The sequence below is a fragment of the Equus caballus genome, chromosome 17 (assembly GCF_041296265.1).
Source record: "Equus caballus isolate H_3958 breed thoroughbred chromosome 17, TB-T2T, whole genome shotgun sequence".
In the NCBI taxonomy this organism is placed as follows: Eukaryota; Metazoa; Chordata; class Mammalia; order Perissodactyla; family Equidae; genus Equus; species Equus caballus.
In genome coordinates, this window is record NC_091700.1 from 55,240,178 (window position 1) to 55,263,098 (window position 22,921).

Sequence of the window (22,921 nt, forward strand, 5' to 3'; positions counted from 1 at the left end):
ACACAGTAAGAATGTCAACAAAGCATTGGAAAATATAAAAAAGAACCAATCAGAAATGAAGAATATAATGCTGGAAATGAAAAATTCACCAGAGTAGCAGAGCAGATGATATAGAAGAATGGATCAGCAAGCTGAATGAAAGACTAGAAGAAATCACCCAAGCTGAACAGATAAAAGAAAAAAGAATGAAAAAGAATAAGAACAGTTTAAGGGAACTCTGGGACAATATCAATGTATCAATGTACTAACATTAGTATTATAGGTGTCCCAGAAGGAGTAGAGAGAGACAAAATGACAGAGAATCTATTTGAAGAAATAATAGCTGAAAACTTTCCTAACTAAGGAAGGAAACAGACATCCAAATGCAGGAAGCACAGAGAACTCCAAACAAGATAAGCCCAAAGAGGCCCACCCCAAGAAACATTATAATTAAAATGTCCAAAATTAAAAATTAAGAGAGAATCCTAAAAGCTGCAAGAGTGACACACAGAGGAAACCCTAAAAAGCTATCAGTGGACTTCTCAGCCAAAATGCTACAGGCTAAAAGAGAGTGGCATGACATATTTAAAGTGCAGAAAGGAAAAAACTTACAGCCAAGGATACTCTACCCAGCAAGGTTATCACTCAGAATGGAAGGAGAGGTAAAGAGTTTCCCAAACAAGCAAAAATTAAAGGAGTTCACCAAGAAACCAGTTCTACAAGAAATGCTGAAGGGACTTATTTAAGTGGGAAAGAGAAGACCACAGTAGGAATAAGAAAATTATCACACACAAAAAAAGAAACAGGAAATAAAATCACTGGTAAAGACAAAGATATGGTAAACGTAGCAGATCACCACCTATGAAGATAATATAAAGGTTAAAAGACAAAAGTACTAAAATTACCTATTTCCGTGATAAGAGGGTAATGGATAGACACACACAAAGTAAGAGATTACATATGATTTCAAAACCATAAAATGTGGGATGAGGGGAGTAAAAGAGTAGAACTTTTAGAAAGAGGTCAAACTAAAGAGACTATCAACTCAATATAGGTTGCTATATACATAGAATGTTATATATGACCCTCATGGTAATCACAAACTAGAAACCTATAATAAATAAACAAATAAGTAAGAGGAAGGACATCAAACATATTACTAAAGAAAGCCATCAAACCACAGAGGAAGAGAGCAAGAGAAGAAGAAAGGAACAGAGAAAAACTACTAAAATATCCAGCAAAAAGTTAACAAAATGGCAATATATGCATATTTATCTATAGCTACTTTAAATATCAATGGACTAAATGCTCCAATCAAAAAGCATAGGGTAGCCAACTGGATAAAAAAACAAGACCCATATATCTGTTGCATACAAGAGACACACTTCACACCTAAAGATACTCACAAACTGAAAGTGAAAGGATGGAAAAAGATACTGCCTGCAAATGGCAAAGAAAAGAAAGCTGGGGTAACAATACTAATACAAAATAGACTTTAAAACAAAAACTGCAACCACAGACAAAAAAGAGCACTACATAATGATAAAAAGAACAATCCAACAAGAAGATATAACACTTGTAAATATCTATGCACCCAACAGAGGAGCACCTAAATATATAACGCAACTATTAACAGACATAAAAGGAGAAATAGACAGTAACACAAATAATAGTAGGGGATTTTAACACTCCACTTACACTAAAGGATAGATCATCCAAACAGAAGATCAATAAGAAAATATTGGCCTTAAATGATACATTTGCCCAGATGGACTTAGTAGATATATATAGAACATTCCATCCAAAAACCACAGAATACACATTATTTTCAAATGCTCATGGAAGATGCTCCAGGATTGATCACATATTAGGCCACAAAACAAGTCTCAATAAATTTAAGAAAATTGAAATGATACCAAGCATTCTTCTCTGACCACAAAGGTGTGAAACTAGAAATCAACTACAAGAAGAAAATCAGAAAAGCACCAAAAATGTAGAGATTAAACAAAATCCTACTGAACATCAATTGTCAATGAAGAAATTAAAGGATAAATCAATAAATACCTGGAGGTAAATGAAAATGAAAATACAACATGCCAAAATCTATGGGATACTGCAAAAATAGTTCTAAGAAGGAAGTTTACCGCAATTCAGGCCTTCCTCAACAAACAAGAAAAATCTCAAATAAACAATCTGACAGTGCACCTAAAGGAATTGGAAAAAGAAGAAAAAACAAAGCCCAAAATCAGCAGAAGGAAGGAAATAATAAAAATCAGAGCAGAAATAAATGAAATAGAGACTACAAAAAAATAGAAAACAATAATGAAACCAAGAGATGGTTCTTTGAAAAAATAAAAAAAAGATTGACAGACCTTTAGCTAGACTCACCAAGAAAAAAAGAGAGAAGGCTCAAATAAATAAAATCAGAAATGAAAGAGGAGAAATTACAACAGACACCTCAGAAACACAAAAGATTATAAGAGAATACTATAAAAGGCTATATGCCAACAAATTAGATAATCTAGAAGAAATGGATAAATTCTTAGAATCATACAACCTTCCAAAACTGAATCAAGAAGAAGTAGAAAATGTGAATAGACCAATCACAAGTAAGGAGATCAAAACAGTAATGAAAAATCTCCCAAAAAATAAAAGTCCAGGACCAGACAGCTTCCCTGGTGAATTCTACCAAACATTCAAAGAAGACTAAATACCTATCCTTCTCAAACTTCCAAAAAATTGAAGAGGAGGGGAGGCTTCCTAACTCATTATATGAAGCCAACATTATCCTGATACCAAAACCAGACAAGGACAACACAAAAACAGAAAATTACAGGCAAATATCACTGATGAGCATCGACGCAAAACTCCTCAACAAAATACTACCAAATCAAATACAAGAATACATTAAAAAGATCATACACCATAATCAATTGGGATTTATTCCAGAGATGCAAGGGTGTTTCAACATCCACAAATCAATCAACATGATACACCACATTAACAAAATGAAGAGTAAAGATCATATGATCATCTCTATAGACACAGAGAAAGCATTTGACAAAATAAAGCATCCATTTATAATAAAAACTCTAAATAAAATGGGTATAGAAGGAAAATACCTCAACATAATAAAGGCCATATATTACAAACCCACAGCTAATATCATTCTCAATGAAGAAAAACCAAAAGTTTTCCCTCTAAGAACAGGAACCAGACAAGGATGCCCACTTTCACCACTCTTATTTAACATAGTATTGGAATTCCTAGCCAGAGCAATCAGGCAAGAAAAAGAAATAAAAGGGATCTAAATTGGAAAAGGAGTGAAACCGTCACTATTTCCAGACGACATGAATTTATATATAGACAACCCTAAACAATCCACTAAAAAACTTTTAGAAATAATAAATGAAGACAGCCAAGTTGCAGGTTACAAAGTCAACATACAAAAATTAGTTGCATTTCTATGCACTAAAAATGAAGAAGGAGAAAGAGAAATTAAGAATATAATCCCATTTAAAATTGCAACAAAAAGAATAAAATACCTAGGAATAAACTTAACCAAAGAGGTGAAAGATCTGTACACGGAAAAGTATAAAACATTGTTGAAAGAAATTGAAGAAGACACAAAGAAATGGAAAGATATTCCATGCTCTTGGATTGGAAGATCAACATATTTAAAATTTCCATACTTCCTAAAACAATCTATAGATTCAATGCAATCCCTATCAAAGTTCCAACAACATTTTTCACAGAAATAGAACAAAGAATCCTAAAATTTATATGGAACAACAAAAGACCCCGAATAGCCAAAGGAATCCTGAGAAAAAAGAGCAAAGCTGGAGGTATTATACTCCCTGGTTTCAAAATACACTACAAAGCCATAGTAACCAAACAGCATAATACTGGATCAAAAACACACACATTAATCAATGGAACAGAATCAAGACCCCAGAAATAAACCCACACATATATGGACAGCTAATTTTTGACAAAGGAGCCAAAAACATAAAATGGAGAAAGGAGAGTCTTTTCAATAAATGGTGTTGGGAAAACTGGACAGCCACATGCAAAAGAATGAAAGTGGATCATTATCTTACACCATGAGCAAAAATCAACTCAAAATGGATTAAAGACTTGAATGTAAGATCTGAAACCATGAAACTTCTAGAAGAAAACATAGGCAGTACACTCTTCAACATCAGTCTTTGAAGCATTTTTTTCAAATACCATGTCTGACCGGGAAAGGGAAACAACAGGAAAAATGAGCAAATGGGACTACAGCAAACTAAAAACTTCTGCACGGCAAAGGAAACCATCAACAAAACAAAGACAACCTAACAATCGGGAAAAGATATTTGCAAACCACATTTCAGATAAGGGGTTAATATGCAAAATATAGAAAGAGCTCATACATCTCAACAACAAAAAAACTAACAACCAAATTAAAAAATGGGCAAAAGATCTGAACAGAGATTTCTTCAAAGAAGATATACAGATGGCCAACAGACAAATGAGAAGAGCTTCAACATAATCAACTATCAGGGAAATGCAAACGAAAACTACAATGAGATATCTCCTTACTCCCATGAGAATGGCTATAATGAACAAGACGGGAAACAACAAGTGTTGGAGAGGATGTGGAAAGAAGGGAACCCTTGTACACTGCTGGTGGGAGTGCAAACTGGTGCAGACACTATGGAAAGTAGTATGGAGTTTCCTCAGAAAACTAAGAATAGATCTACCATATGATCCAGCTATTCCACTGCTGGGTATTTATCCAAAGAACTTGAAAACACAAATGCATAAAGATACATGTACCCCTATGTTCATTGCAGCATTATTCACAATAGTCAAGACTTTGAAGCAAACTAGATGCCCATCAAATGATGAATGGATAAAGAAGATGTGGTCTATATACACAATGGAATACTACTCAGTCATAAGAAATGATGAAATCTGGCCATTTGTGACAACATGGATGGACCTGGAGGGTATTATGCTAGGTGAAATAAGTCAGAGGGAGAAAGTCAAATACTGGATGATCTCACTCATAAGTAGAAGATTAAAAACAATGAAAAACACATAGCAACAGAGATTGGATTCGTGGTTACCAGAGGGGAAGGGGGGAGGGAGGAGGGCGAAAGGGATGGTTAGGCACCTGTGTGTGGGGATGGAATGTAATTAGTCGTTCTGTGTCGAACATGATGTAATCTACACAGAATTTGAAATATATTACGATGTACATCTGAAAGCTATATAATGTTAGAAGCCAATGTTACCGCAATAACAAAATAAATTAATAAAAACTATTAGTGCATTTAACATTTCAAGTGCCTAATGATTAAGTAATTGGGCTGCTGTTGTTGAGAATCCAGCCCTTCAAATGTGGTGATTCACTCTTCAACAAGAAGTAAAGACTTATGAGCTGATGCTATAAGCAACTGTTCCATATTTCCCAAAGTTCTGAGACTGATGGCTGTGCTCGAGTGGACACTGCACCCCAATGGCTATTCTCTTCTTCTTCCTTAATATTTCCTTCTTCTGAATTTTTGCTGGCCACCCAGAATATGCCAACTCTCCGGCCTCCTATGCAGCTAGGTGTGATGATTGATCCAAGTTTACACAATGGGTTATAAACTGAAGTCAAATAGCAGTTTCTTAATGCTTTTTTAAGAGTCAACTAATGTCCACATTTTACCCTGTTTTCAACTGTTTCTTCTTGATGTTGTCTGGAACGCTAACGTGATGACAGAAGCTAGACTAACCATTCTAGACCATAAGCTGACCTTAAAAATGGCAGCCACAAATGGTAGAAGAAGACAGAAGAGATCTCAGTGCTGGCACCACAGCGGCTCTGAACTATCTACTTCTAGACTTTTACATGAAAATAAATATATTTTCGTCTTGTCTAAGGCACTAATTTTTGTTTTACACTGTTTTGTTTGTTTTACCTTTAAGAGCTGAACCTAATCTTTTCTGAGGTGTGCTGATAACCACAACCCTTGAAATTATTGATAATTAGTTATTTGGATAGCAGTCTTAAGCAAGTGCATAGCTCTTGTCTAGGAAAAGAAGCTAGGCTTACAAAGTTGGCCTTTTCATCAATATCTCTGCCTTATATAGGAAATATGTCTACCAGCCTGAACTTTTAAGTTCTCTCTTCCAGCGCTAATTCTGGTGAGAACCATGACTTACACTGGCCACATTTATCTGTTGGGTGAAGTTAGCATGGGGAAGGTCTCTGTTCACTCATAGTCCAGTCTTTTGACTCTGTCTACCTGAAAACAACAGACATTTACTCAACCTCCAGCTCCCAAGAAAAACTAATGTAAGCCAGACTCTACCATCCTGCTCCTGCAATGAATGGATTAATTCAAGACAGTGGGGATGGAGGAGGAAGACTCATTTTGGCCTCAGGGCCAAGCCCAATTCTGCAGTTGACCTAAATGGTGAATAGGGCAGTTACTTAAATCTTCATCCTGCCCTATTGTGACTGTTATCCATTCAAATAGAGCCTTGAGGAGAAGACAGGTGAATGATAAAACTACCCCAGTATTGATATTCTGAGCTTCTCCACAGTGCAGCAGTGCAGAGTCAAATCAGAAGCATAAGCAGCTCTTAATTCTCAAGATCTATAAATATATATGTCCTTTTTTTTTTTTTTGGTAAGGAATATTGTTGCTGAGCTAACACCTGTGTCAGTCTTCCTCTATTTTGTATGTGGGACGCCACCACAGTTTGGCTTGATGAGTGGTGTGTAGATCTGTGCCCAGGATCCAAACCTGTGAACCCCAGGCTGCCGAAGTGGAGCATGTGAACTTAACCACTGCACCACTGGGCTGGACCCTATTTGTCCATTTTAAGTAATTCTGATTCTATAAAAATTCCATAGAAATTATATGTTTTTCTTTCTTCTTCCTCTTTGGGCCTGTGATTTTGAAAATATACATCCAATAAAACAACACACAAAAGCATCCCCACTCTCTCTATTAGTGACCTGAGTTGAGAACAAGTACCACACAATAGTACCATTTACAATCCATGAAGCAGCATTTTCAGTGATGTCAATAGAAATGTAATGCCCAGGGAAGCTAGAGTCAAACTCCAGGCATTTGGCAGTTTTTTGGAAACGTAGATACCAAACCTTAAATAATCCTAAGAAATACGCCAGAGAGAAGTCTTACACAGCCGAGTAGTTAGATGTTATCACATCCCTGTAGATGAGGGGTAAGGAAGTCTGCGCCTTTGCTGTAGTATCATGCCAATCTATATTGGAGCCTGAGGCAAAAGGAAAAAGTGAGTTAACTTTGGGCTGTCTTTATTTAAAATTTTGATATTTTGTTCATTGTGGATTTTTTGTACTACTTTTGACTTAAATATTGCATTGAAACATTATTTATCTCAATTGCTGAGTTTGTTAGCTCCTCCTTAAATTTGGAACCCAAGATGAAAGTGTATGGGGATCAATAAAATGGTCTTGGGGGTCTCACCCTCGTCCTGGCCCTGCATTTCAGAATCTAGCACTGGTTCTTTGTGTGACAAAGTTCTGCCAAGTTCTCCATTTCTGGACCTTAGAACATCTGATATGTAATAGCAGCTGATGCCTCTTTGCTTCATGTATTATTTGATAATCGGAAAAGCCTATGCCAAGCGTGATCCCTGAAGAGTTGGCATTAAATAACGTCGAACATCAACAGGATCTTGATGTTGTCCTTAGAAATAAGAGTCCCCTACCTTCAGTAGGCAGGTTCCTAATAGAGTTGGTCAAACCATCCCTGAAGCAGGAGCCACATGGACACATCAAAGAACTACAGATCAGGTTAACAGTACATTGTGAATCTCTTTGGTGGGACTTTTCCTCTTTTTAAAAGGAATGTGTGCAGAACTGCTAAAACCTGCAGATATTTAATAAGAATCAGCATCTGTGCTTTGCCTACTTCCAATTACACAGCCTTATCCTAGTGCCAGTCCAGAGCTTCTTCCATGCACTGATGGTTAAAGCACAGCCATAACAAAAACCTGGACTGACACTTTTCTTTGCCTCTAGCAACTGCTCAGTGTTCTGTTTTATTTTATTTGGCTTTGTTAGTTGGCTTTTGCTTGGCCGCCCTAAATGACCAGCCTGCAGCAACAGCAAACACGGTTCCCTTCCACAAGACCCACAAGACCATTCTATGGATCCTCATACTCCCTGCCTTGCAGGGGGCACAAAGAAGGGGCAAACCCCTTTCAAGGAGCCACACACAGACACTGACATTCACGTTCCTCCTCGCAGGATGGATGCTGTCTGGAGTGTTGAGATTGCTGGCAAAGAACAACAGGCATCTTCGTGGATAAAAGCATTACCTAAATGTAAGATTTTATCAGGTAATGACCTCACGATTTTCAAAGTATCTCACAATTGCTGCCTGGTGGTGATTATAGGGTGGTGCGCAGCGTGCATAGTGGAGAGGTGCAGACTAGGCCTGTAAGGGAGGTAAGGTGTCTGGCAGGATTGACATGCAATGAAAGATTATAAAAACCTGCTTTCTCCAGCCTGACAAGAGCATAGTTAGAAAGGAACTTAATTGCACCATTTAAGATTAGGAAAGGTACAGGGGGAACAAAGTTATCAATTCCAAGCTTAAAATGCCATCGCACAATATGAGAATAAGTACTCATATGAATGGCGCAGCAAGAAAATTTAAAAACCAATAAAATGAAATACTTCTGCACACAGTGGAATTCAGTGCTGCAGGAGATCAGAGAGTCAAATGCAGCAGCTGTATTTTAAAAGGAGTCTGAATAATTTTATGACCATTATAAAAGAGGAGACAGGCTTAAATTGCTACAGGAGGTTAGAAATGAGGAAAAACTTCATAACTACAAAGGGAGTAAGACCCGGGTGTGGGCATAATCAGAATATTTTGATTTGCCATGTTTTCTTTAGCTTTACCAGGATTTGTCACTCTTACTAGCCAAACCCAAGATCCGCTCAACCTCTAAAACCCTTTGTTTTGTTCTGTGTTGCCTCTATCATCTTTTGTCTTCCATGTATATAACATTACCAAAGTGTTTATCATGGACTCTCTGGTGATCTCTTCCCTGGAATTCATACCCACCAGAGTGATTGGCCAGATGCTGTTTACTTTGTACACAGATTCCCAAAACCTACTTTATGCCTTCAGTCCCTCCTCCGCTTCAAATCGCATTATAGCCCTGAGGAGTTACTGGGAGCAGACTCTCCAAACCGCGCACAGAAATTCCATTAGATTTCAAATCAGTTGCCTTAACCTCTTATGCACCACAGACCACAACAATCTATCAGACCATCCTGGTTTAACCACATTCTACCTCTCCCTAATAGCAAACAATAAGCCTCTAGATGAATTAGGACTTCCATTCTGTACTGTTGATTGCTTCATACTCCCTCCTGGATCATTTCTTGGATGGTAGCACCCTAAAATAACCCCTTGCATTTGTGTAGCATTTCAGAAGCTAGTGTTCAGAAGTATCTATCACCTTTGATAATCACAGAAGCTCACCACGAAAGTCAGATATGTATATCTCCTTTTGAAAAATGAGAAATCAAGCTTCATTTCTGCTCAAGGGCTTGCATCTTTTTCAATACAAAAGATGATTTCCTGCAGCTAAGCAAACTGGTCCTTTTATTCACCAATCTCCCTCCTTCTTCTGTCACTTCACTTAATTGTTCCACCACATCTAGAATGGTCTGCCTTTTCTTTTTAATAGTCTTAGCTCCTAGAATGCTATTTACTCTGTAAAAACAACATTTATTCATTTAAAAGAACCTTATACCCTAAGCAATGATCCCCAATACACACATAGTTCTAAGACTCTTTCCCTAGTCTGCTGGAAAAGCATGTCTGTGTTCGTAAAATACCAAGGAATAAATAAAGTATATAAAATCCACAATGTTACTCATTTTATACGCCTCACAGATTCAGGAACATCTTCCATATGAGCGTTCATATTTTCATTCATTTATCCAATAAATATTTGAGCACCTTTTATGTGCCAAGACACTGAGGATATGTAGCAGAAAATAAAACAGACTAATATTCCTGCCCTTATTGAGTTTAGATTCTAGTGAGGAAGACAGACAATAAACAAAGTAACTAAGAAATTTGTAGAATTGTGGGACAGTCTAAAAAATATAAATTTAGTAAAGAAGGAAGGAAGTGTCAGGATGGAGGCAAGAAGATGAAATTTAGATAAAACGTATAGATAAGGCTTCACTGAGAAGATGATTTTTTGAGCGAAAATCTGAGTGAAGCAAGAGTTAGCCATGTGGCTATTTGAGGGAAGAATATTCCAGATAAAGGAACTGCAAATGCAAAGGCCCTCTATCTGCTTGGTTGAAAATAGGCCAAAAGGTGCAAGAGCAAAAGCAGGAAGATTGGTTAAGAGTCTGTTGCATTAATCCAGGCAAGTGACTCAAGAGTTGTAGTGGGAGTGGTAAGAATGGGATAAATTTAGGATATATTTTGGAACATCGAATCAGTAGAATTTGTGACAAATCATATGTAGAATGCCAGAGAATGAGAAGAGTCAAAGATAACACCAAGATTTTGGCTAGAACAAGTAGGTGGAAGAATTTTCTATCAATAAAGATATGGAAGACAGCTGTAAGATCAAATTTGGAGGTGGGGAAATATCAGCAGATCTGTTTGGGAAATGTTAAGTGTGTGATGTCTCTTAGAATCTCCACAAACATCATGGAGTAAGCATTGTGTATATGGCGTATTTGGATGTGGAAGTTCAGAGAGGAGATCCGAAGCGGGAGATAGAAATACAGACATCGGAAGTATGTAGATGTATTTAAAACCATGAAACAAGATGAGATCTGCTGGGCAGTGTAGGAGAATGAATAGAAAAGAGAAAAAGTTTAAGGAGTGAGCCCTGGTACATTCCAACATTTAGAAATTAGAGAGACAAAGAGCATGGTAAAGATGTATCTAGAAGAGTAAAAGAAAAGCCAGGTAAATGTGGTGTCTTGGAAGTCAGTTGAAGAAAGTATTTCAAGGACAGAGTGATTATCTATGTCAAGTGCTTCTGATAGGCCAAAGTAAGATGAGATGTGAGAAATAATCTTTAGATTTAGCAGTAAGGAAATCATACATGACCCTGATAAGACTGGTCTCAGTGGTGTGGTGGGGGTTAAAAGATGGTTTGAGTGCAGTAAAAAGAGAAAGGAGAAGAGTAATTGAAAACAGCGAGTTGGCAAGCATAGATAACGCAAGGTGCTGGATGTTAACTAACTTTACTGTGGTAATCATTTTGCCGTATGTACATGTATCAAATCATTATGTTGTTCACCTTAAACTTATACGAAGTTATATGTCAATTATATCTCAACAAAAATAGAAAAAAAAAAAAAAAGGTGATGTCAGTGAGATTCCGTAGGCGTGGGACTAAAAGAAGAAACCCTCAGGGATGGTCCCTAGGACAATATCCCCACCCTGTCTGTCTTTCACATCACTGGCCTTCCCTGCAGCGTCTCTAGTGTAGCCCTGGATAAATAAATATTTTACACCTTTTCATCTTAATAGGTATTTAGAAAAAGAGAAGGTAGAAGATGGAAGAAATTTTTCCTATGAAATGTTTTAAATTTTCTAACTTAAAAATAAACGATTTAGAAGAGCACGCTCAGGCTGCCGCTTCTAGTCTCTTAGAGCAAAGATGTTGCTCCCTGATTATTGAAGGTCAGCAGCAGTCATCGGAGCACACCCTGTGTCATCCTCCTTAATGGCATCAGTCCTACGGGTAGCTGAAACATGAAAGAAACACAGTTTATTAAAATCTATGTCAATCCAGTAGGGAAGAGCCAGCTGGATAAATCAGAAGAGACTTCAAATAATCAAATATATATGAAGCAGCAAATTTATCCACATCCCTATCTCAGAAGCTAACACATTTCATGCTCTTTCTCATATTTAAATCTAGATAAGTGAATTTCCAATATCCTTTGAGGATGCAGTTGTTGTTTAACACTGATTTCATATTTATATAGCTCTTCTCATCATAGGATCTTAGACCATTTTACCAGCATAATTCAGTACTAATAACCATAAAAAAAGAATAATTTCAGGTATACTATTCTACTGGGCAACTAGTCAGGAACACATTTATTTTCCTGGGCATTTGGAAGTTCCTGCTTTATCCTCAAGGAGAAAAAGCAGACAAATCCTCTGATCCTCCAGAGGAAAATCAAAAATAATTAAGGTCAGCCAACAGAACAAAAGAGTGATATTTCCAAACAAACTCCACTTGTGGGGACCTCTCGAAACCCACTTAACATGTTCCAGTAAAGAGGAAACATGTTTGGCAAAGTGGTGAAAAGTTTTGACAACATTTAGATAGGAAGGGAAACCAAATTTTTGTATGATTAGGCTACTTGGATAAATTTATATTTTTAGATTAATGTGGCAACTCCTCAAAACGTGACTATAGAAAAGTCAACTTGGAAATGTGTTTTCCATATGAATGAATGATTGGAGGCAGCCTCTTCTATGAGCCCTGCACCTGGAATATCTTATTCTCTCCCTCTACCCCCAAATCTTGCTCTACCCAACAAGTAGCCGGGCTGGCTATTTGCATCCCTGATAACTGATGTCTGATACTGGGAATGCTTGTTCTTAGCACCCCCAGGAACCCCTTCTCCTCTCACTAGATAAGTCTGATCCCCTTTTATTTTTCTTACACCATTTGCTTAATTCCATCTCAAACCAGCTTTCTCAGGCACTTACTCTTCCCTTTCCCAATATTTAAATCTACGACCATAAGTAAAAGGGGCTTTGGCACAAACCACTAGTTCCTGAGTCAGGGAATGACCACTCAAAATTTATGGAGAAAGGGGACAAAGAACTCCGCGTGGAAAAATGAGCAAGTATCCTCTCTTCTGTGTCGTAACCAAAACGCAGTCCTCTGTGCGTGTGTGAAGATTAGCTGTAAAACTTGGCAGATTCTCACCAGATGCTAACAATGATTTTTAAGCAGTTCAAATAGCTAGGATAACTATACCTCATTAAACGACATTGCACATGTCAAGCACCTTACAGCACGGTTTATTTTGGTTGATTTGCATATCGAAATCTTGGTACTGTATCATTTCTCCCTTTTTAAGATGAACTCTCCTTTTGCAAGTTCCTTTTTCTTTTTGTGTAAATCATCCACACATCAGCCCTCTCCCCCAAAATGCATGTCATTCACTCAAATCAGGTCACAAAACTGAAGAAGTAGCATGCTGGGAAAACAGACTGAACACTGGACACTGTTAGACACTGCAGGATTACTTAAGTAGCTCCAGAAAGAAATTGCATTTCCATGTCACAGTGGTCTGAGATGGATTTAGGACAAGACAAGGCAAGTAATAAGGATGTCTGTTGAATGTCATGAATCCTACTAAATCAATTAGTTGCTAAGATATAAGAAGATTTTCTCTACCCTCTTCCTCACCCCTAGTGCTACAAAGGCCACGAAGTTATCAAGCACAGAGGACTGGAGTGCTCCGCCAGCATTCAGCTGCTGCAGGAGGCTCCTAAATGGAAAATTACTCTGATTGTAGCCGTCCAATTTCAGATGGCAAGCATCATCGATGATACTGAAACTCTCTACTGAAACTCAGAGAAAAGCCCAGTGTTTATCCCATTCTAAAGATACAATTAGCTATAGTTTTTATCTCCACATCTCAAGAGCCTAAATCAGACAAGTGCCCCATGAGCATTTCTGGTCAAGAAAAGGAGGACGCAAGCCCACACTGGGCTGGTTTCTTTTTCTTTCCATTAACTGACTTTTTGAATAGGCAGCAATTAATCACCCTCTTCTGCCCACAAAGACAAAATTAGAGCTTTGTGTTCTAACTCTAATTAGATGAGTATTTAGAGTAAAGAATCATCAACGTGGTCAGCATCTTCAACATTAAAATAAGAGTTTAGGCAGAGCGTAATGACCAAGCAATTTTCTATCTCCACAAGAACAGGCTATTTCAGCACAAAGAACTTTTTAGAAACAAGAAAGTTATTTAATCATCTTTGGAGGGTTATAAAGCACAAATAAATATATTGTTAGTGATTTCATAAAACAAGCACAAAGCACACACACTCAACAGGGTGTTGTCCATGAGTGTTACTGTGAGAGGCTATACTTAATACAAGCATTCTTCTATTGCACTGGACCTTTTTGATACTTTATTTTGGAATTTAATTTTAAGATTAAAATGCATTCTCTCACTAAATATGTGTCTATTGAGGCTGAATGTAATATTTGGAAACTTCCAAAATTCATGTGGAAATTCGTCATTCACATCTGATGAATGAGAGTCCCCAAAGTGACCACATTGAGAAACAACATTCCCTAATGAATAACATGTTTAGCATGTCCCCTTAGTTAAGCAACACTTACCAACTAAGACATTACCACCTGTATGAAGAGATAAAAGAATATACACATGCACCCTCCCCATTAAGGAGTTTAAAGTCTATGGTGAAGAGAAAAATATATACTTGGGCAAATGCAGAACATCTTCAATGATTTATAAACAGAGTGCTCTGAGAGTACCTACAAAGGAATGATTAATTCCAACTGAGAGGATCATGCAAGGGTTGGTGGAGAAAGTTGAATATGATCTGGAATTGAGAGATGAGTAATATTTCAACAGGGGAAATTAGTGAAGGATAGGAAAGAAAGTTTTTTTTTTTTTTTTTTTTTGAGGAAGATTAGCCCTGAGCAAACTACTGCCAGTCCTCCTCTTTTTGCCGAGGAAGCCTGGCCCTAACAGCCGTGCCCATCTTCCTTTACTTTATATGTGGGATGCCTAACCACAGCAGGGCATGTCAAGCGGTGCCACATCCACACCCAGGATCTGAACCAGCGAACCCCAGGCTGCCGAGAAGCGGAACATGTGAACTTAACCACTGCACCACCAGGCCAGGCCCAGAAAGAAAGTTCTTATTAAACAAATGTGATAACAAAGCCACAGCACACAAGAAAGGGCAGAGTGTATGTATGGTTCCACAGGTATCCTGCTGTAAGCAGGATAACTAGATCCAGACAGAACTGAACCCAAATCTTCTGCCACCCAAGCCAGTTTCCTTTGCACCACTCCACGTGCAGGTTGGCATTACAGTTGGAAGGTGACTCTTGTAAGCAATAATGAGTTTGAAGTTTTTGAGCCTCAGAGTGATATGATCAGATATGCATACATTAAAGAAAACTCTGAGAGCAGTGAGAAGAGACTGGAGAGAGAAAGACTGGTTAAAAAGTCTCTGCGGTCATCTGAGTTGGAGAGAATGGGAGTCTGAACCAGAACTGTGATGACTGAAATAGAAAGGAAGTGATGGATTCAAGCGTAGTTTCAAGGATGAAACTGCTATATTTGGTGATGAGAGAGAGGGAAGAATTACAGGTGATGATCAAGCTTAGAGCTTGAGTGAAGGCGGATGTTACTCCATCACCTGAGAAAGGAAAAGGGGGTTAAGGAAAAGACTCAGAGGGATAAAATAGTCAACTCTGTGTTCTCCCATCTTGGTGAATGGGACTCAGTCACTCATTAGAAGCTGGGACCTATTTCTCTACCCCAAGTTTCTGGCCCTTAGAACATACATGCAAAGATCAGTAGCAAATGGGACCAAAACATCATCTATATTAATGACTGATGAAGAAGAATAACAAAAAGTGAGCTTTGGGGAGCTATACTGGAGACGTAGCAAGAGAACTTTTATTTTTGTCCCCAAGTCAAATGGTGGGGAAACAGAGTAATATGTCTACAGGGCAGACCCTGAGTGCACTTCCCAATAAGCATCAAGGGCAGATTCACAACCTAGAGACAGGATGCAGAGAAGAACTCCTCCCCATAAGAACAGACAAAGAAAGGAGAGGTCTTCTGCCTGGTTCTTTATTTTAAGGATAGAAGCCCATCCTCTAATAAATCATTGTCTGATGAATATCAAATTCTTAGCAAGCTGAATAACCAATCCTCCTCCTCAAAGGAAATAGAGAGACAAGCAAGAGCTTCCTTGCCAGCATGACCCTGCAGAAGCCAAACTTCCAACAGAGTCAAAACAACAGAAAATTTTCTTGCTCTACTTCCTAAATCAGAAACCTAGGAGTCATCTTCTCCTTCAACGTTCTTTTCTCCCATAACAGTCCAGCAATCCTCAAGCCCTGCAGCTGCTATCTCCTGAATGCCACACAACTCTGTCTCCACTTGCCCATGCCCACTGGTATTTTCTTCATAGCTGCCCTAGATCAGTGTGGTAGAATCTCTCAAGTGATGTTTTCATCTCTGGCTTCACAACTTTCCATTTCATTCTTTACCATACTGAGAGATACCAAAATGCAATGGAATCACACTTTTCTCTCACTGAAAACTCTCCACATCCTCCCAGTCATTTGGATAACATCCAAATTCTTGTCGGTACCAAATTTATTGCAATTATTTGTTGTCATGTTTTTCTATCCTACTAAATTTTGAGTTCTTTTGTTGCAAGCACTTTTTCTAATTTATTTGTGTATTGTCATTGCCTAGCAATGTATCTAAGTGTTCAAAAATATTTTTTAACCTGTACAAAATGCTTCCATATCTGACCCTGCCTATTTCTCCAACTTTGTGTCCTCTCCCAGCCCCGCCAATCCCTACCTCACTCTCATGCAAGTTTCAGTTCCAAGTATACCAAACCTTGTGCAGGTGTCTGAGTATTCTTTGCTCTTTCTCCTCACATTTGCACACTGTCTTTGTCCCCTTCCTTCTGTTCCTCTTTTCCACTTACATATATTTCCTATTTATTACCTATGCTTCAAAGTATCAGCTCATGCCTCGCTCATCCACATAGCATTTCGTAATCTTAATCCTTTCTTCTCATTGCACTACTGGGCCCAGACTGAGTAGAAGACTCTTCCCATACTATCTCTGCATATCTTTAACACTCCATTTATGAAACTGCTTTGTAATAGTGATTTATCTTCTTTCCTCCCATATAGATGCTAACTTCCTTAATGGTAGTGTAGGGTAGAAAGACATTTCCTCTACCCTCTCTGGGTTCATCTGGCCGGAGAAAAAATTAAATTCACATGAGAGAGAATAGCAGGAGAAAATTAAACAAAGCTTTATAACCTGTATACATGGGAGAGGCTCAGGCAAGCTGAGCAACTCACCAAAATGGCTGAAGCCCCCACCTTAAATATCATACTCAGCTAACGACAAAGGAGGATGTTGGGGGTGGAGGGGGAGTCGATCTTGGAAGATTACCACACAAGTACAGTAAACAAATGCAGATTTAAGTCCTTGCCTTTGGCATTGATTAAGAGTTTCTAGAGATAAAGTCATCCCCGTTCTTCCTGGTACAGAGAGGGAGGCATCTTTACAGATGGAGATTTCCTTTACAATGTAAATGTCTCTTAACAAAAGGCACCCAAGTTCCACTCCTCAGAGCTTCCTTCCCTGTTCCAGTTTATCAAAAGCAACCAGCCCAATAATCCTCATGCCAAAGAGACATATCTTGGCATGGACAAGACCAGTCCCCCACAGTAGTCATGGGCCTTCATCTCTGGAAGTAGCATGGAATGACACATACATAAATGTGTAAGAAAATGTAGTCAGTAAATGTAGTAAGAAAGAAAGAAGGAAGGAAGGAAAAAACAAGCTCAGTATTTTACATATTAAGTTTTTCAACAGAACATTCATTGAGAAATGTCCGATAGATCCACAGGGTGGAGTAGATGGAGGGTTGAGCATCTATTCCTCTGTCTTCCTGCTAATTACTTCATTTTCTTAGACTTCAGAAACAATGCAATAGCTACAGAGTTCATTTTAAATTGCATTTTAAGCTGTTAGGAGACAGAGTAAAAACAAACCTTTTAGGAAAAGCCATGTTTCATTAAATATTTAACTTTCTTCATTTTGGCTTAAGGTCTGTGGAGTTATGCAAGTCAGAAAAAGTCTACTACCCAATTAAAAGGTGCAACTATAAAAAGTAAGGTCCAGGGGCTGGCCCCGTGGCCGAGTGGTTAAGTTCGCGCGCTCCGCTGCAGGCGGCCCAGTGTTTCGTCAGTTCGAATCCTGGGCGCGGACATGGCACTGCTCATCAGACCACGCTGAGGCAGCGTCCCACATGCCACAACTAGAAGAACCCACAACGAAGAATACACAACTATGTACTGGGGGGCTTTGGGGAGAAAAAGGAAAAAATAAAAAAAAAATCTTTAAAAAATAAAAACAAAAAAGTAAGGTCCAGGGCTGGCCCCTTGGCCAAGTGGTTAAGTTTGCTCACTCTGTTTCGGCGGCCCAGGATTTCACTGGTTCAGATCCTGGGCATGGCACCGCTCGTCAGGCCATGCTCAGGTGATGTCCCCCATGCCACAACTAGAGGGACCCACAGCTAAAATATACAAGTATGTACTGGGGGGATTTGGGGAGAAAAAGCAGGAAAAAAAAAAAGTAAGATCCAATGGGGCTACATTTATGAAGTATTTGACAGTTCCCTACACCTAGAAGAGTGCCATGTCCCTCCAATACATTGTTGCTGCCTTCTCTCTGGGCAGCTGCATTTCATGGCTATGGTCACAATCATGAAATACAACATTCCAGAAATCGAACTATAGTCTATTTTTTCTCTGATGAAAGTCAAAGGTCCTTCACAAAATTGTTAACAGGAATCAACAAGAACACATGAAATACTTAAAAGAATAAAACCATTAGAGCTAAATTAAGTAAGTTAAAGCTGCAGGAAGAACTTGTGGTGATTAACAGATACCATTTATTAAGACCAATGTAGAGACTACATAAGTAAGTTGTAGGAACACAAGAAGCTTTATTTTGCAAAGCTTTTAGCACTTTTGCTTCTTTGGAGAAGAAAGCAGAACAAAGAAAATTAAGCTTCCTCGCAGTGATAGCAAATATGAAACTAGCTGACACTTCCACTTAGCATCTCTTTTGTCTTTTCCTTGTCTATTCTCATTTTCATGACAAACCTATTTGATGCGGGCTCTTCATTCAGTCAATAAATGTTTATTGCATGCCATTATCTGAACACAAGGGTTAACAAAATGCATTCCTTGCCCTGAAGCTTAGCAAGGAAATTAAAAAACCAAAGACAAAATCAAGGCACAATAAGTGCTAAATTGAGGAAGCAGGTAGAAAGAGAAAATAATATAATTGGGGGAGGGGGCGTTAGTGAGGCCTCCCAGGTGGAGGCAATTTCTAAACTGAGTTAATCAAGCAAAAGGGGAGACAGAGCAATGGGGAAAAGCAATAGGAGGACAGAGAGAGGATTTTCCTGTCTGAGGGAACAGCGTCTTTAAAGGCAAAGAGAAGCATATTTGGAAGGGATTTACAAACTTATCAGCATCTTGTCATTTATAGTGTGATGGAAGAAGAGATAGGAGACGAGGCTGAAAAGATAAAAAGCAAGATCATGAAAAGTCTGATAGAACAAGTCAAGGAGTTTGGATTTTATCCTGAGGACTATGGGTTGCACCGAAGAGTTTTAATCACGCAGTTGGGGTTTTAGAAAGACCACAAGCTATTAGTGTGGAAAAAGACAAGACTGGAGAGAGTTTGGAGATTGTTCTAATAACCTGAGTAAGAGGTGATGATAGCCTAACCCAAGAGAGTGGTAATGATGTGAAAAGACGTGGATAAATTGGAATGGTATTAAGGAGGAAGAAGCTGTAACAGGACTTGATACGTAGGTGTGGGAATTTAAAAAGGAAGAAATTGTTCTCCAGGTTCTTTATATATCATGTCTATTTTTCTTTTTTTAACATGATCTATGGAACCTAAGCACTAATGGTGGTTAAACATCCTACGAAGCCATCCAAGGCAGCTGTGTGGGCTGCATCTAGTTGTTTATATTGATGGGCTAAGAATACGGGTTGGGAGAAATGAAACTTCCTGTCCAATTAAGAGGTATTTTTCTCATTGCTCTAGGAAAACGGAATGTTCAACAATATACCTAGGAAGTTGAGTGAAAAATACATGAAAAGATAAGAAGAACAATGACTAAGTTTTGTGATGATTATTCTCCACATAAGTTACTAGTAGCTTATAAACCAGCCGCAAATGCCTCCATGACTGATGTGTTTCTGAATTTAGTATTGCTGCTTCTGCTCAAAACAAAAGCAGTTTCTATAATCATTATTTCACATGAGTTCACATCCCACGATTCTTTCTTTGAACCTACAATTCAGCAAAACTCAAATCTAATCATAAGCCTTTAGGTGTTTTCCTCCAAAATCTGAGAATAGATTGAAATTCTTTTCACATTTGTATGAAATCCATCTGAAAAGTATAGTTCTCTATTAAGAGACTTCTCAGCCCATGATAAATGTAAGCAAATTTCAAAATGTTCCAAGTATCATCCTGTCTGCTTTTTAGTATGTCAACCATGAGACAAAGAAACAGTAGGAAAAAAGTACTTTGTGCCTTGAGCAAACAGAGAGGAGTAGCAGTGAAAACCTAAACTTTCCACCCTTTAGACTCCTTTAAGGAAATAAAAGCAACAGACTTCTGAGATGATATAAATGCCATGGGATACTAAAGATATCGGTTACATGACAAGAAGGGAGAAGAGGCAAGGAAATGGTTCATAAAGAAAAATCTTCCCCAAACCCCACATAACAAACTAAGCCACATAATACTCAAGGGAACTTTAATCTTTTACCATTCCTTCTCTGAATGGTCAAAAGTACCAATCCAGCAAATGCACGTTGATAGGTTTGAGTCTGGGAAAAAGAATATCCTAACATTACAAACCTTGTCTACAGCCCAGCAAATATACAACCAAACCAGAAAAATTCCCCATTACAACAAAACCGCATAACAAACACCAGGTGACTAGTATTCATTGGCACTATATCACTGAAGAAAGAAATTGCCTTAGGGGGCTGGCCCGGTGTGCGCATGTTCTGCTTTGGCGGCCCAGAGTTTGCCATTTCGAATCCTGGGTGCAGACATGGCACTGCTTGGCAAGCCATGCTGTGGTAGGAGTCCCACATATAAAGTAGAGGAAGATGGGCACGGATGTTAGCTCAGGGCCACTCTTCCTCAGCAAAAAGAGGAGGATTGGCAGATGCTGGCTCAGGGCTAGTCTTCCTCAAAAAAAAAAAAAAAACCCAAATTGCCTTAAATTTTTAACATGAAACTATTTTTTAAAAAAGTATATTTAAAGAGGTTAGAGATTAGAAAAATACCTACCTTGATCTAGCACCCTACCTTGGAAGAATAAGGGCCCCTGTGAATGTTACTGTGGGAAAATCATCTTTGCAGATGTTATTAAATTAAAGATCTTGAGATAAGAAGATGAGCCTGGATTATCCAGGTGAGTCCTAAATGTAATCACAAGCATCCTCGTAGAGAGAGGCAGAGGGAGATTTGATACAGAAGAGGAGAAGGTGATGTGACCGCAGAGGCAGAGAATGCAGTGATGCCACAAGTCGAGGAAGCCCTGAGTCACCAGAAGCTGGCGGAGACTAAGACCAGATGCTCTGCTGGAGCCTGCAGAGGGAGACGGCCTTGCTGACATCTTGAGTTCAGTGCAGTGATACTGATTTTGGACCTCTGGCCTACGGAGTTGTGAAAGAATAAATTTCTCCTGTTTTAAGCCACCAAGTTTGATGTAACTTATGACAGCAGCCACAGGAAGCTAATACCGATGCCTTGGGTAAAGTAAGGCATAGAGACATTTCTCATCATTCACTTTGCCACTCAGCCGTTCTCCTACACATGTGCTCACGGCCTTGGGCATGTAACCTCATAAAAGAGGCAGAGCTTTAACTGCGTTAACTGAAGACAGCCTTGTGGGTACCCTCACCCCGGAGGAAATTGAAGCTTCCGTGCAATCAGAGCAGCCAAATCCCACCCAGTAGCAGAGTGAGGCAGTGGCTAAGAGACTACATCCCTTTCAATGCATTTACTGCTGCCAGTTGCAACTGGAAGCATTCCGGTAGCATGGCAGTTTGTATGACTCACTGGTAGGGAGGAATCAGAGGCCAAGCGTGGAGTGATGGGGAGGCTTCCGGAGAAGGGTGCTCTTCTCTCAGGCCAGCATTCATAAGCAATGTGACTTTGGGCAAGTTGCTAACCTACTTCACAACAGTGTCATAGGGCAGCTTTGCAATTAATTTGTAAATGCCCTTTGGCCCACAGAAAATCCATTCAGCCTGTAAGATTTGTATCTCCCAGAGCTACTGATTTGCATAGCACACAGCTCTGCCAAGGAAACTAGCATCAGCCTGCAGAAAGTACACGCGCAGAGTTCTCTTATAAACACCAAGTCCCCTTCAGATCCCAATAAAAGGGAAAGAAAGGAAGAGGGAGACTATTTTGTTTATTTTTGTCCCATTGCCTAAATCCTATTTGACGTATTCTGATTCTGTTTAGCAAACAGGTATATTGGAAAGCATTTATTTCCTGGGACACTGTGAGGCTGTCAGCAAATTGTGTTCAGATGCTTTCGGATCCTCAGGAAAAGGGCACTGTATAAATCCAGGCAACTATTATGTGAGAGAGACAGAGCCTTTATCTCCCGTTCTTAATAAAGAACTAAGCATAAGCCCTATCAGACTTCTAGTTCTGGCACCAAATTGACCCCTCTGGGAGCTGGGAAAGTCTCAATCTCCTTCCTGCCTTATCCAGCAGTGGTAATAAAAGAGCGTACGCTGAGGATTAACTAAAGTTCACATACTGCCTTGAAGAGAAAAGTCTTGATTTAAGTGCTGAAAATTTATATTAGTGGGAGGGGAAAAGCTGGAGAATGGCAAAAGGAATGAAAAGTTACAGAAAGTTATAATGAGAAATATAAATTGAAGCAAGTCTACGGGAAAGATGAGAGATGAGATGCAACGAGGTAGGGGGTAGAAAAGATGGCCCAAAAAAGGCTTTTCCTCCATCTGTGTTGGCTTAGGCATGCTCCTCAAGTCCTAAAGGGAAGTATATCCTTTA